This window comes from Molossus molossus, unplaced genomic scaffold (genome assembly GCF_014108415.1).
Source record: "Molossus molossus isolate mMolMol1 unplaced genomic scaffold, mMolMol1.p scaffold_m16_p_1, whole genome shotgun sequence".
Lineage (NCBI taxonomy): Eukaryota > Metazoa > Chordata > Mammalia > Chiroptera > Molossidae > Molossus > Molossus molossus.
This window is the reverse complement of record NW_023425344.1, coordinates 65,150,832-65,164,064: the sequence shown is the minus strand read 5'-3', so window position 1 is coordinate 65,164,064 and position 13,233 is coordinate 65,150,832. Positions and strand designations below refer to the sequence as shown.

At 38.7% G+C, this 13,233-nt stretch overlaps 1 protein-coding gene across 5 annotated transcripts in view; it reads left to right on the top strand.

Moving 5' to 3' along the window:
- The first annotated feature begins 8,722 nt into the window (after positions 1–8,722).
- Positions 8,723–13,233, top strand: part of MAPK10 (mitogen-activated protein kinase 10) — a 302,211-nt gene continuing 297,700 nt past the window's right edge. For 3 of the 5 annotated variants that reach the window (XM_036279780.1, XM_036279773.1, XM_036279770.1), the window contains exon 1: positions 8,750–9,126. The gene's annotated coding sequence lies outside the window, so the exon portion shown is untranslated. Of the gene's footprint in view, positions 9,127–11,058; positions 11,111–13,233 lie in introns of those variants that run through there. The other 2 variants (XM_036279760.1, XM_036279766.1) reach the window with 2 other exon arrangements.

The following is a 13,233-nucleotide window of genomic DNA, read 5'->3' as shown; positions in this document are numbered from 1 at the left end:
GCTTAGGAATTTTTTTTGTTAGTAACTTAAAAATATAGTAGGCATAAGCTGTATATATACATTTATGCTGGTGATTATTTGGTTTAAAAATATAGAACAAATATACCAAATCCTCTATTATATTATTAACTCTGATTACTAGTCTTTTGATCGTTTGGATGCTATCACAATGTATTACCATTACTTATCGTATTGGTCAATTGTACAGACTGAGAATTCACTATCAAATTAGGTGATGGCAAATGTTTAAAAATGGGCTCTCTAATATTAGGAAATTTTATTTAGTGGTAATAGAGGATCTATAAAAATAATATTATCAACTTCATATTTTAAATTTAATCACAAAAGTTTTGCTTATATATTGTCTCTTGGCCTGCCTTTTGTTTGAGCATTGTATTGGCTAGTCAGAGTCAGAGGTGAGAATAGTTCTTTCAGAAATCCTGTTTTTTGTGAAGACATGGATGGACCTTGAGTGTATTATGCTAAGTGAAATAAACCAGACAGAGAAAGACAAATAAATGCCACATGGTATTATTTATATGTAGAACCTAAAAAAATATTGAGTTCATAAATAGAAAACGGTTGCAAGAGGCTGGGAGCTGGGGGAAAAGAGGTTGGTAGAAGGGTACACACTTGAGTTAAGAGATGAGCAAGGTCTGAGGAGCTAGTGTTTGTATAATATTCGGACTGTAGTTGACAACACTCCATTGTATAGTTGAAATTTACAAAGAGAGTAAGATATTAAATGTTCTCATAACCCATGCAAAACAAACAAACAAAAAACCCAAACCAACGTAAATACAGTAAGTGAGGTGATGGATGTGTTAATTAACTTGGTGGGGGAGTCCTTTCACAATGTGTATGTAGATCAAATCATCACATTGTACACTTTAAATATCTTACAATTTTATTTGTAAATTATAGCTAAATAAAACTGAAAAAAAAAAAAGACTAGCTCTTTTAATGAAGAGGTGAGTTGCTACAGAGTGAGTGGTAAGAAGCTGAATTTCTAGGCCAATCTCAAATATAATCCATGGTATCTCCATGCTTTTGTCCTGCTCCTGGCACGCTGTAGTAGAGCAAGAATAAGGAACATTGGAATTGCGACAGATGTGCATGGACCGAAGTATGGCTAGACCCGAGGATGTCTGGCAAGAACAACTTTTCTTTATCTCACAGACCAGTTTCTGCTGGGGTCAAAGAGAAGAACATTTTCTATTAGCATTGTTGTTCAAAAGACAAATACTCTAATGAGGTTTTTAAAGCTGTTGCTACCTGAGGAAGCTTAAGCTTCTTTGATGTTGTTTGAAAATAGAATTTTTCCTCCATTACTATTATAAACTAAATCCAGACTTAAAAAAAAAAATCTATCAGGATATTGAAAAGCTGTGTGTAACTATAGCTGACCCTTGAACAACATACCTTTGAGCTGCCCAGGTCCACTTATATGCATTTTTTTCCCAAATAAATATTGTAAATGTATTTTCTTGTCCATAGGATTTTCTTAATAACATTTTCTTTCCTCTAGTTTACTTTATTGTAAAAGTACAGTATATACAAAATACGTTTCTATCAACTGGTTATGTTTTCAGTAAGGCTTCCTGTCAACAGTAGGCTATTTGTAGTTAAGTTTTTGAGGAGTTCAAAGTTATAGATGGATTTTTGACTGCACAAGAGATTGGAGTCCCTAACTCTATGTTGTTCAAGGGTCAACTGTACTATTTTCTGTTTTTAAAGATTTTATTTATTTTTTTCTTTATTGATTTTAGAGACAGAGGAAGGGAGAGGGAGAGAGAGATAGAAACATCGATGAGAGAGAACATCAATTGGCCACTTGCATGCCCCTCACTGGGTATCTGGCCCACAACTTGGGCATGTGCCCTGACCGGGAATCGAACCGGCAACCTCTTGGTGCATGGGTGGACACTCAACCGCTGAGCCACAATGGCCAGGCTCAACTGTATTATTTCCAGCAGCGTGTATTCCGCTTTACAATCAAACTATGTTTAACCACAGAGAAACATAATTTTTCCCAATGGAAAAAACTTGATGCTTTTATAAGTAGTAAAAGTTGTTTCAAAGTATGTACATTCTTGCCCTTAAACTCTAAGAGTAGTACTCTGTCCACTAGGAAAAATTTTCACCAGAACTCTTTTGTCTACTTTCTTTTGACGTGAACAGTTGTTTCCTGAATGTAAAACTGACTCCTAAGCAAGAGGAAAATGAAAAGTCAGTATAACATGACATTATGCATTTGTCAAAACCCACAGAACTACACAATACAGAGTGAACCTAAAATAAATATGGATTTTAGTTAATGATAATGTATTAATATTGGCTCATCAGTTGTAACAAATGAACCACACTGATGCAAGATGTTAACAGTGGGGGAAACTGTGTGGGGAGGGGAGCGGGGTGTGCGCAAAGTCTGTACTCTGCTCAGTTTTCCTGTCAATCTAAAACTGCTCTAAAAAATAAAATCTATTCATTAAGAAGAAGCATGCAGCTTTAGATCCTTTTTCTTCTATGACATTGAAAGATCACCAAGTTTACTCTTATTAGGAACCATTAGTATTTTTAAATTTTATTTCTTATTGAAGTATAATTGATGTATAACATTACATTAGTTACAGGTGTACAACACAACTATGTATATATATTGTGAAATGATCACCACAATAAGTTTAGCCAGAATTCATCATCATACACAGCTATAGAACTTTTCTTCCTCTATAATTAGAACTTTAAAGATCTACTCTCTCAGCAACTCTCAAATATGCAACACAGTACTATAAACTATAGCCACCATGCTGTACATTACATCCCCATGAATTATTTATTTTACAACCGGAATTTTGTACCTTTTGACTCCCTTCACCCATTTCACCCATTCCCCTGCCTTTGGCAACCACCAATTTATTCTCTGTATCTATGAGCTCATTTTTTATTTTAATTAATTAATTAATTAATTAATTTTTATCCTCACCTGAGGACATAGTTCCATTTTTGTTCAGATAGAGTGGGAGGGAGAGAGAGAGAGAGAGAGAGAGAGGGAGAGAGAGAGAGACATCGACGTGAAAGGGACACATCAAGTGGCTGCCACCCACACGACTCAACCAGGACCGGGGACAAACTGCAACCGAAGTACATGCCCTTAGCGGGAACTGAACCCGGGTCTCTCCAGACCACAGGCCAACGCTCTAACTACTGAGCCAAACTGGCCAGGGCTTTATTTTTATTTTTATTTGTTTTTTTAGATTCTACATATAAGTGAGATCATGCAGTATTTGTCTTGCCCTATTTGATGGACACTTAGGTTGTTTTCAATCTTGGTTATTACAAAGAATACTTCAGTGAACATGGGGGTACACGAACCTTTTTGAGTTAGTTTTTCACTTTTTTCGGATAATGCCTAGAAGTAAAATTATTGAATCATATGAGGAGCCACTAATATTTTAAGTTTACGCCACTGTAGATCATGATGGACATGGTAAGCTGTTGGGCCTATGTTTGCCATCCAAACAGAATGATAAGATATTCATTACAAATTGCATTTGAGAAATTATTTTGAGATCTAAATTTTAATTTAATTGTGGGAAATTTAAATAGCTTTTTTAAACTTCGAGCTTTCTCAGTGTTTTAATTTAGTAATGTGCAATATGACTTTCCAAAAGGGACAGACTATATGCAGTATCTGTGGAACTTTCAAAGTCTGGAATAGTTTTGCAAAGGACAAGTGTTCTCCAAGTGGAAGCATCATGGAACATACACAACTAACTCTGAGAGAAGAAATTATATATTTTGAAATGATAGTGAATCCAAGTCAACACTGACCTTCTGCATTCCCCTCATATTCATTCACTCACCAAACTCTATTGATTTATCTTTCATCATTTTGCTTGTGCTTATCAAACCATTTAAATCCTCTTGCCACCATCTTCATTTATGGCCTAATTATCTAGTTGTCGAAGGCATAGCTAGGCGACTCTCCTCTTTACAATAAACTCTGACTCTTTCTTTTTTTAAAATATTTTTTTCTTTATTGATTTTAGAGAGAGAGGAAGGGAGAAGGAGAGAGAGATAGAAACATTGATGAGAGAGAGCATCGATTGGCTGCGTCCTGCATGCCCCCCATTGGAGATTGGGCCCACAACCTGGGCATGTGCCCTGACTGGGAATCGAACTGGCGACCTCTTGGTGCATGGGTCGACACTCAGCCACTGAGCCACACCAGCTGGGCTGACTCTTTCGTTTGTAACTCTTTGCCAGCTGGGACCTTTAATTCTCATGAGGGTTCAAATTCATTCTAGATGCTGAGATAGGGTGACAAATCTTTGCAGTTTGCCTGGGACTGAGGGGTTTTCTGGGATGTGGGAGTTGGGAAGTCCATGGCAAACAGGGACGAGTTAGTCACCCTGCTTGGGGACCAATTTCAATAAGATACTTTAGTGCAGACTTTAGTTCTTTTTACCGCTACCCCTGCCAATGAACGCACTTGAGGCTTGGATTCAGAAATTGAATTCTTATTCTAATCTCACTGACTTGATTCATTTAAATTCCTCTATTCCTGAGTCCCTTGCCATTCATTTCCTGTTGGAAAGCAAATTTATCAGTACCTTCATTTCCTGCAGAGTCTTGAGTCCTGACACTGAATGACAGTCCCTAGAGTAGAACCCAGGAATCTGCTTCTCGCCAGGTGTCTCTGAACAATCTGTTTTCTAATATCTGAATTCTCATTTCTTGTGTTTTGTGTAAACCTCCAGAAATTTTCCTCTTGTCCTCAATACAGTCCTCAACGGTGTGGCTCCCCAGACAATCTCTCTCCCTCTCCCTCTTACTCTCTCTAAAATCAGTAAAACATATTTTTGGGAAGAAAAGAAAAGAAAAGAAAAGAAGAACTTACATTCATTTACTTATTTAACTCTTCTTTCAAAAACTCTTATGATGGCCCAACCAGAGTTGATCAGTTGGTTGAGCGTAGTCCTGTGCACCCAAACGTCGCTGTTTCAATCCGGGTCAGGGCACATCCCCGGGTTGCAGTTTCCATCCCTGGTCGAGGTATGTATGGAAGCAACTGATTGATGCTTTTCTCTCGCTCACCCTCTCCCTTCCTCTCTTTCTAAAAATCAATAAAAACATATTTAAAAAATAAAACAAAATAAAAACTTTTATGATGATAGTACTGATAGAATTCAGGCCAGACTTCTAGATTAAATACTGTTACATTTGAAAGCACTTTGAAAAGAGTTTGAAATAGCTAAAGTTCAGAAATGGAATATCATTAACAGAGGTTACCTGCTTTACTTAACACTCTATAATAATATTTGAGATAAAAAGTTTTTATAGCTGGTAAAAAGAATTATGTAATCACAGATAATTATAATTAACTATAACTGTTTCCTGATCACCTACTATGTACAAGAAGATATGCTATGTTGCTGGAAAAGGGAACTTTCAGGGAAGACAATGAGAAATACAGAGGATTAAGTCACAGTCAAGTTTAAGGTAAGATATTATATAATCATAAAATAAGAGTAATACAAAATACATTACGGTAAAAACCAAATGAAAAGATACTTTTGTGGGAATTTATATGGTAGGTGCAACTACACATAAGCACAGTGCAAATGCAATGATATCAATGGGTATCTGTTCCTTTATGTTCTCTCTTTTGATTAAAAAAATGTGTATTTTTTAAAAGTGGAGGCTCTAAAACATACTACATTGGATTGAGAAATGGCAAGAGACTCACATTTGAATCCTCTTATTGAGGCTTTAAATAAAGAGTTTTGGTTTTATCCAATAAGGAATGGGATCTATTTTGGTGTTGATTTTTTAAAAAATGAACTTGTATTAAACAATCTAATTTTAGGTAATTAATTTTTCCATACTGTATAGAATGGACTTGAAAGATCACTTTAATCATCTAAGTAGCACTGAAATGAGTAGGCTGAGAATTAAAGCCCTAGACTGTAAAATCCACCCTCAAATCTATAAACGGTTTTGGGATCTGTCACTTCTTATAGTTGAGCCATCAGAATTAACACCTAATGGAAGACAATGATTGGTTTTAACCTATTTATACTTGCCACTTTTTAATTGCTGAATAGTATTCTATTATATGAATATACCATAATTTATCCATGCTCCTGTTGATATACTTTGAGTGGTATCTGAGAAAAGACAGAAAGCTAGCTCAGGCATTTATGTAAAACGTTTTTTTTTGTTTTTTTTTTTGTTTTTTTTTGTTTGTGGACATATGTTTCTATTCTGTTGGGTGACTATGAATATAATTGTTGAGTCATCCTGTGGGTGTACATCTATCATTTAAAAAGCAGCCAGCTCGGCTGGTAAACTAAGTGGATGAATGTCAAACCATGAACCGAGAGGTCCTGGTTCCATTCCTGGTCAGGGCACATGCCGGGGTTGCGGGCTCGATCCCCAGTAGGAAGCATGCAGGAGGCAGCTGATCGATGTTTCTCTCTCATTGATGTTTCCATGTGTCTCTCCCTGTCCCTTCCCCTCTCTCTAAAAATCAACAAAAACATAAACAAAATAGCCAAACCCTTTCCCAAAGTAGCTTTACCATTTTGTACTGCCATCATTAATGTCGGAGAGTTCTGGTTTTTCTATATCCTAGCTAAAATTTAGTGTTGTTAGTCTTTTTAGTTTTAAACATTTTTTGTAGGTGTTAAATGAAATTTATTGCAGTTTTAATTTGCATTTCTCTGATGACCAATGACGTTGAATACTTTTTTGTACACTCATTGATCATTTATAAATCTTCCTTTGTCACATACCTGCTCAAGACTTTTGCCCATTAAACAAAATTGTTTTTAACACTGAGTTGTAGGATGTTTTTATATAATCTACGATTTGTGTGTATTAAAAGTATTTTCAGGTATGTTTATCAAAAGTATTTTCTTTTAGTCTGTGGCTTGTTTTTTCCTTTTCTAAATGGTGACTTTGCGTAAGTAGAAGCTTCTAATTTTGATTCAGTCTTTTTTCGCATTATGATGAGTACTTTGTGTTCTAAGAAATCTTTGCCTACTCCAAGATCAGAAAGCTATTTCTTCCTCTGAAAGATACATTTTATTCTAGTAGATTTATAAATTTTAGCTTTAAAGTTTTGGTGTATAATTTATATTGGATTAATTTTTATGTTTGTAATGTGAGGTAAGAGTTGATGTTCACATTTTCCTCTTTTGATATCTAGTTATTGGGAACTTAACTTTGATATCCAAACATAGAATACAATAATGTAAAAGTCTGAATTCCAATTAATTGTATTATAAAGTCGCTTGGCTAATCAGTACATAATTTTGCTGGAGACAGTCATTTTGTAGGTAGGCTAACTGCCAAGACTAAAAGTTAGTATTCGACTGATTCTTGTTGATTATTAGAGTAAGCGACATCCAAAAATTTGTCCAATGGACTAAAAAGACAGAAAACTCATGCAAAACACTTTCTTTTTCTAGATTCCCTCCCGATAAAATAGCAGCAGCAGCAGCAGCAACCACCACAAAACTTGATGTGGCCTGGTGCAGTCTCCTGACGTGTTTCGGTGTCTGAGATCACCGCCTCCTTTAAATCTGCTGCATGTTATATCTTTTCTGTTAACATGTGGAAGAAGTTCCTTATTCATGTAAGTGTACTAGTTCCAAAACATACTGTAGAATAGTATAAAACTCAGCACTACTTGGTTGCAAGAGATAGAAACCCACCTCAAAGTTGTTTAAGCAAAAAGGACTTTGGTTAGATTATGTAACTTGAGAAGTCCAAGGGCCGAGCCTGGTTAGGCCAAATAGGCATTGGAATTTTTCCTTATGTAAAAAAATATTTTTAAAATGTTAAAAATATTTGGTAAGTTTTTTTAGTAGTGGAAGTAGTCAACTGCTCTCATTCTAAAGAACTCTTATTTATAGATGTTAAAAACTGTAGGGAGATTTAAAATATACTCTAATAGTCAAAGGCAGGTCAAATTAACTTAAATAACATAGAGATACTTGCCCCCAATAGTAATAATGCAATTTGTATCAGTTTTCCAGAGAATTACCTGCAACTAAAAAGAGAAAAGAGCCCCAACTTGCTAACTCAAATTATATGTATTTTGTTTCCACATATAAATTGCAGTCTAAGAATCAGTTTGTTGAATTTGATTTAGTGGGTATTTATCTGTATTTATTTAGGATTTTTATTAGAAACAAGGTAAACAGAGAAAAGGAATAGCATGTGCAAATGCCGTCTGGGGTGCAGGCAGGACTTAAATGCTCACATCCCCTCGGAGGTTATTACCATCCTTGTTTGCTTTGACGTTTACAGATACTATATGCCTCTTTGTGCTGTTTGCAAAAAGCTGAGCTAGTGGAAAAGAAGAGATTGACTGTCTCTCCAATGGTGTGCAGGACTGCGGGCATTTGTTCCTCGGCACGCTGGGTGCAGGGCCAGGGCCGCAAGGAGCCGATTGTTTCTCCGGGTTGTGCAGGCTGGATGCCTGATGTCGTAGCTGCCGCCCGTGGCTGCCAACAAACCCTGTTCCGTTCCATTTGGCCCGGTCCTCATTTCACCGGAAAACACAGTAGCTGTAGCCGCACACAGACTTTTCCCTCTTTCCCTTTCCCCCGCTTCCCCCTCCCTAGACCTCTCTGGGCTTTGACGTCACGTGTGCTCCTTTCAGTTGCCATAGCAACCCCATTCCCCAAGCCCTCTGTCCTTCTCCTCTGGTAGGCTCCACAATGGTACAGGCAGCATCACGCTGCACAATGGTTTCCAGGCAGTGAAAGAGGGTGATTCAGCAAGCCACTCTTCTTCTTTTTGAAAACCTTCCTGTCTCTCCTTGTTTTTATGGGGCTGGGTGGTGCTTGTTATATGCTTACCTTTTTCTTTCCCTTTTTCATTTTTACAATTTTCCTTTTTTCTCCTCACCCCTCAATTCCCAGGGGCTTGAGTGACTTTCAGATTGGGTTTCCTTGGAAATCACCTGTCCATCATTAATTTTAAACAATTTTCCCACCTCCAAAGAACCTGTTCCTTGTTGCAGTTTGGAATGTGGTTAATGAAAAACAAGTAGTGAGGATTTCTGGGGCCAGCTGCTGGACGAGGACCGGAGTTCTGAGGCGCGGAATGGTAGGTGGCTCTGCTCGCTCCGGGTTCGAACCCGGTTTTGGAGGGTGTGGTGATGTCTATTAATTGCTCCTGGTAGGATGGGAGAACCCGATTGGAAGAGGGGGAACGATAAGGTGGAAAGCAGGTTAATGAAGTGAACTACCTCTGAGGCAAGAAACCTCCAGGCTTCCTTCTGTGCGGGGCATCTCTCCCTGGACTTGGGTGTGTTGGAACCTTTCCGTTTGGAGTGAGGGTGGGCAGAGGGTGGGAGGGAGCTTTCTTATTGTGAGCAGGGGATTTTAGACCAATGCAGAGCTACAGAGGGGAAGAGAAAAATGAGAGAGAGTGAGAGAGAGAGAGAGAGAGAGAGAAAGGAACAGCTGTGCTTATTAGAAGTGCTGAGCTTGGTCCCATATCCGAGAAATGCTATGGGTTCCCTATAACATTTAACACCATGTCTTTCAGTATGCATTTATATTTAGTTCCTGAGACATGTAACTTAAATACATATTTTGGGACATAATTGCATATTTTAATGGAGAATGATATTTATATATTTGAGTTGCAAAACTAATGGCACTACTCTTGCAGAAACACTCTAGGCTAAATTTGAGCTGGGGAGAGGAACACAGAACAGGGTCAGGCTGGAGAGAAGAGGAAGCATTGGTACTGCAGTCGTATAGGTAAGGGGTCCCTTTAAGAAAGTGATCGCCTAGTCACAGTAGGCAACATTTTTTTTTTTTTAATGGCATGGTTCCCAGGTATTCTGTGCTGGGATACTGTGTCCCCTAGAAATGTCAGAGCTCTTTTAGGGAAAAAAAGATATATCATCAGAAGTGAGCATGGAAATATAATTATCAGAATGCATGTATTTGCAGCAAAATAAATGTGATTTATTGGAAAATCTTCAAGTAAATCAAGGTTAGCGATATTGCAAGAAAATTACATATATATCTCTCCACATATATTTATATTTCCCTCCCCTGCATTCAAATCTAGAGACTGAGTCTCTGCTTTAACCCCCTTCAAGACATAACTTCCCGGGATGCTGCAGTTGAGCCACGGAAGAAGAATGGCTCATCCCTGGGCTGTCAGCTCTGAAGTAATCACAAGGTTGTTTACACGGCTGCCTTTGCTGCAGAGCCGGACGAGGTCTGTGCGGCAGCCCTGCCTGCTGCTGGCCTGTTGATGACAACTTTTGTGAACAAACCAGGAAAAGGTAGCTGTCATGCGGGACAGGCCACAGTTCAGAGGGAAGGAAAATGGGTATAAGTGCGCCAGGCATTGCCAGCCCGAGGTCCGAGTTCTCCCTCTGTCCCTAGACTTCTAGTCGTAGGACCATGGGAGACCTCACAGGAGGCTGATCAATGTGTGAAAAATGGTTGCAGAAATGACCATTTCTCTCAGAGAGTCTTCTGTAAAATTTCTGCCTTCCATGAGTATGTATGTTGCAAATACAGATAGAGATGCTCATGAATGAGCTCGCAAGCTTCTGACACCACTTCGGAACCCTGGGGTTTTAGGGGTCGGACAATTTGGACTCAGCAGTTTTATTGCCTCTGGTATGGATTTCCTTCTCTACCTTGATCCCACTCTTGCAATGGGCAGAAAGTACTGGGTTAGTTTATTTTGCCACATAGAGCAAGTTGGATTTTCTCACCCCCACAACGGAACTAGAAAATCTGATGACAGAGGTGATATGACCTCGGCTATTAAAGACTCTTCGTGCTTTCTCATTTGCACACCCCTCCCTCCTGTTGTGGCAAAGTATCTTTGATTTGATGGGCTCCTGGTGTTACAAAATCTTCGCACTTTCGGTAAAGAGATTTTTGATGATGAGGCAGTAAGAAATTATATGTAGAGTGAAAGAATCAGCTGCCTCCAGCTTCCTGCTTGCTTGCCCCAGAACAGCCTCTGGTGTTGGGAGGAGTGTTTGCCATGCTGGAAGGGGATGTTTATGAACAGATCCCAGAGGGGCCGAGTGTGTTTCTGCTGTCATTGTCTGGTACGTCTGCAGCTATTAGCATTTAATAGCTTCATAGTGTGTGGTCAATATTTTTCAAGATTAGAATGAACTGAGAATTGATTGCAGATGCTGTAAAATATATGTATGTTTTTAAATGACAGGAGCATGCGTAGGATTTTCTGTGTTAGTATATCCTATAGGCAATCATATGCAAAAGGAATCTGCCTAATGTAAGTAATGTGAGAAGGCCTCCCATGTTTAAGGTAAAGCCTCCTATAATTAAAGGTTATTTTTTTTTTAAGTTTTAGTGTGGCTTTATGTAAATGAACCTATTTCTTTGGATGTAATCTTAGGGAAAAAAGTATTTTAAGAGTGACGATAAAAGATAAAGGCTGGTTGGGGGTTTTCTTGATTTTTAAACATGGGGCCAGCTCTTCACCTTTCCTGTTCTAGTTCTGGCTTCAGGTCACATTTGTGGCTAAAAGATGTGGCATGGAATTGGCGTGTTCAAATCCAATAATTGCTTGGTTGCTTATGAGAATAATGGACTTAAAGCAAGGGAGACTTCCTTCAATTAGAATAATAGAAAACAAACTGATGTGGTTTTTTTTTTTTTTTTTCCTCCATTGCCCCTACTATTTCCTCTACAGTCTCTTTTAAGCTTTTGGTTGGACATTGCAACACTTATGCTAAACAGGCACAGAGTGTCCGGGAATGGCCCGCGAGCGGTCCAGTGCTGTGTTTGCTGCAGTCTGGGTGCCTCCTTCCTACCACCATGCATTTCCTACCCCTGAGGGCCAAGGACTTGTGGAAGAAGTTGGGCCTAAACACTCCTGGGGGAGATGCTTACTGGTGAAGGACAGAATCCATGTGTTTCTTTCCCATGTTAGACATGTTTATTACATTACATAAATCTGAGATGAGACACTGTTGCTGATTCAGATAAAAGATCATGCTGCATATTGATTGTTTGAAAGAGAAAACAATTTAAAATTGGAGCTTGGTTTTCTGAAATTTACCTCTCTGCTCCTGGTTTCATAGCAAAGTTGTAAGGTTTCGGATAAAGCTTTTCAGCCTGACTACATAGTGCCCTTATGAGAAACATCAAGGCAAAGAGGGGGAAGTGAAAATCTGTATGCTGTATGTTTTAGGTACTAAGCCTCTCCCCATCTTTATTTAATGGAGGGAAGCTATATTTCTTATTGTGAGTCTCGGTGGAAACTCTAAATGGTGTATCACCCGAGGTGATACTGAAAATCTTTAAATAGAGATATTGTTGGGTTGATAAGTGGACCTCAAATTTATACTTATTTTTGGTAAAAGATTTTTTTTAGTTGAATTGATGTTTTGGATTCCTAACAAGCCTCTGTGGCCTTTCTTACTGTTCTTACCCAGTGACTATGAGAAGCAAATCCCTTGGGCTGCTGGGAATGGAAAAATAAATGACTGAAGGTTCCTTAGGAGGATTCTTAAGCCCCAGCTGCTCTAAAACCTGCCCTGGTCTGCAGGTGTAAAGTGAAGGTCCCCTGCAGGGCAGTCAGGCATTTGCAGAGTGGCCTGCACAGTGATAAACAGGATCTTTGCTACTGTGTGTGTGTGTGAGAAAGAGAGAGACAGAGACAGAGACAGACAGAGAGATAGAGAGAGAAAGTCGGAGAAAACAACAAGCCAGCATTGACAGAAAAGTACTAGAAATGAATTTTAGTGGCCTTTCTTCATAGAAGTAAAACTGCCCCCTGGTTTTCAGATGTTAAGCAGCCTGGGTGTTCCATGTGCTTCCTGCAAACGAGTTTCCTGTTCGCATACATTGAGAAGAGCAGTTGGAAGCATTGGTAGTGAAGGCAAGCTCACGGTTTATTTGGTCATGTGTACTCAGTGTCTGTGCCACCTCTGTCGTAGCCTATCCCTGTTTCCTGTATTACCTGCTGAGCTAGACTCTGCTGGGGACTGGCTGTGTCTGTTTAGCACACAGTAGGGGCACAGTAAATAGTCCTTGAATGAAGGTCTCTCCTGTACAGAGTTCTCTGTTAAGGGCTATGGATGGCAGAGTTTGGGAAACTGTAACAGTTTTCAACATTTGGGAGCTGATAATCATTTATGGAGATGAGATTAAATCACAAAGATGGTGTATATTAATGATTTGACAATAAATGTAATAGGAA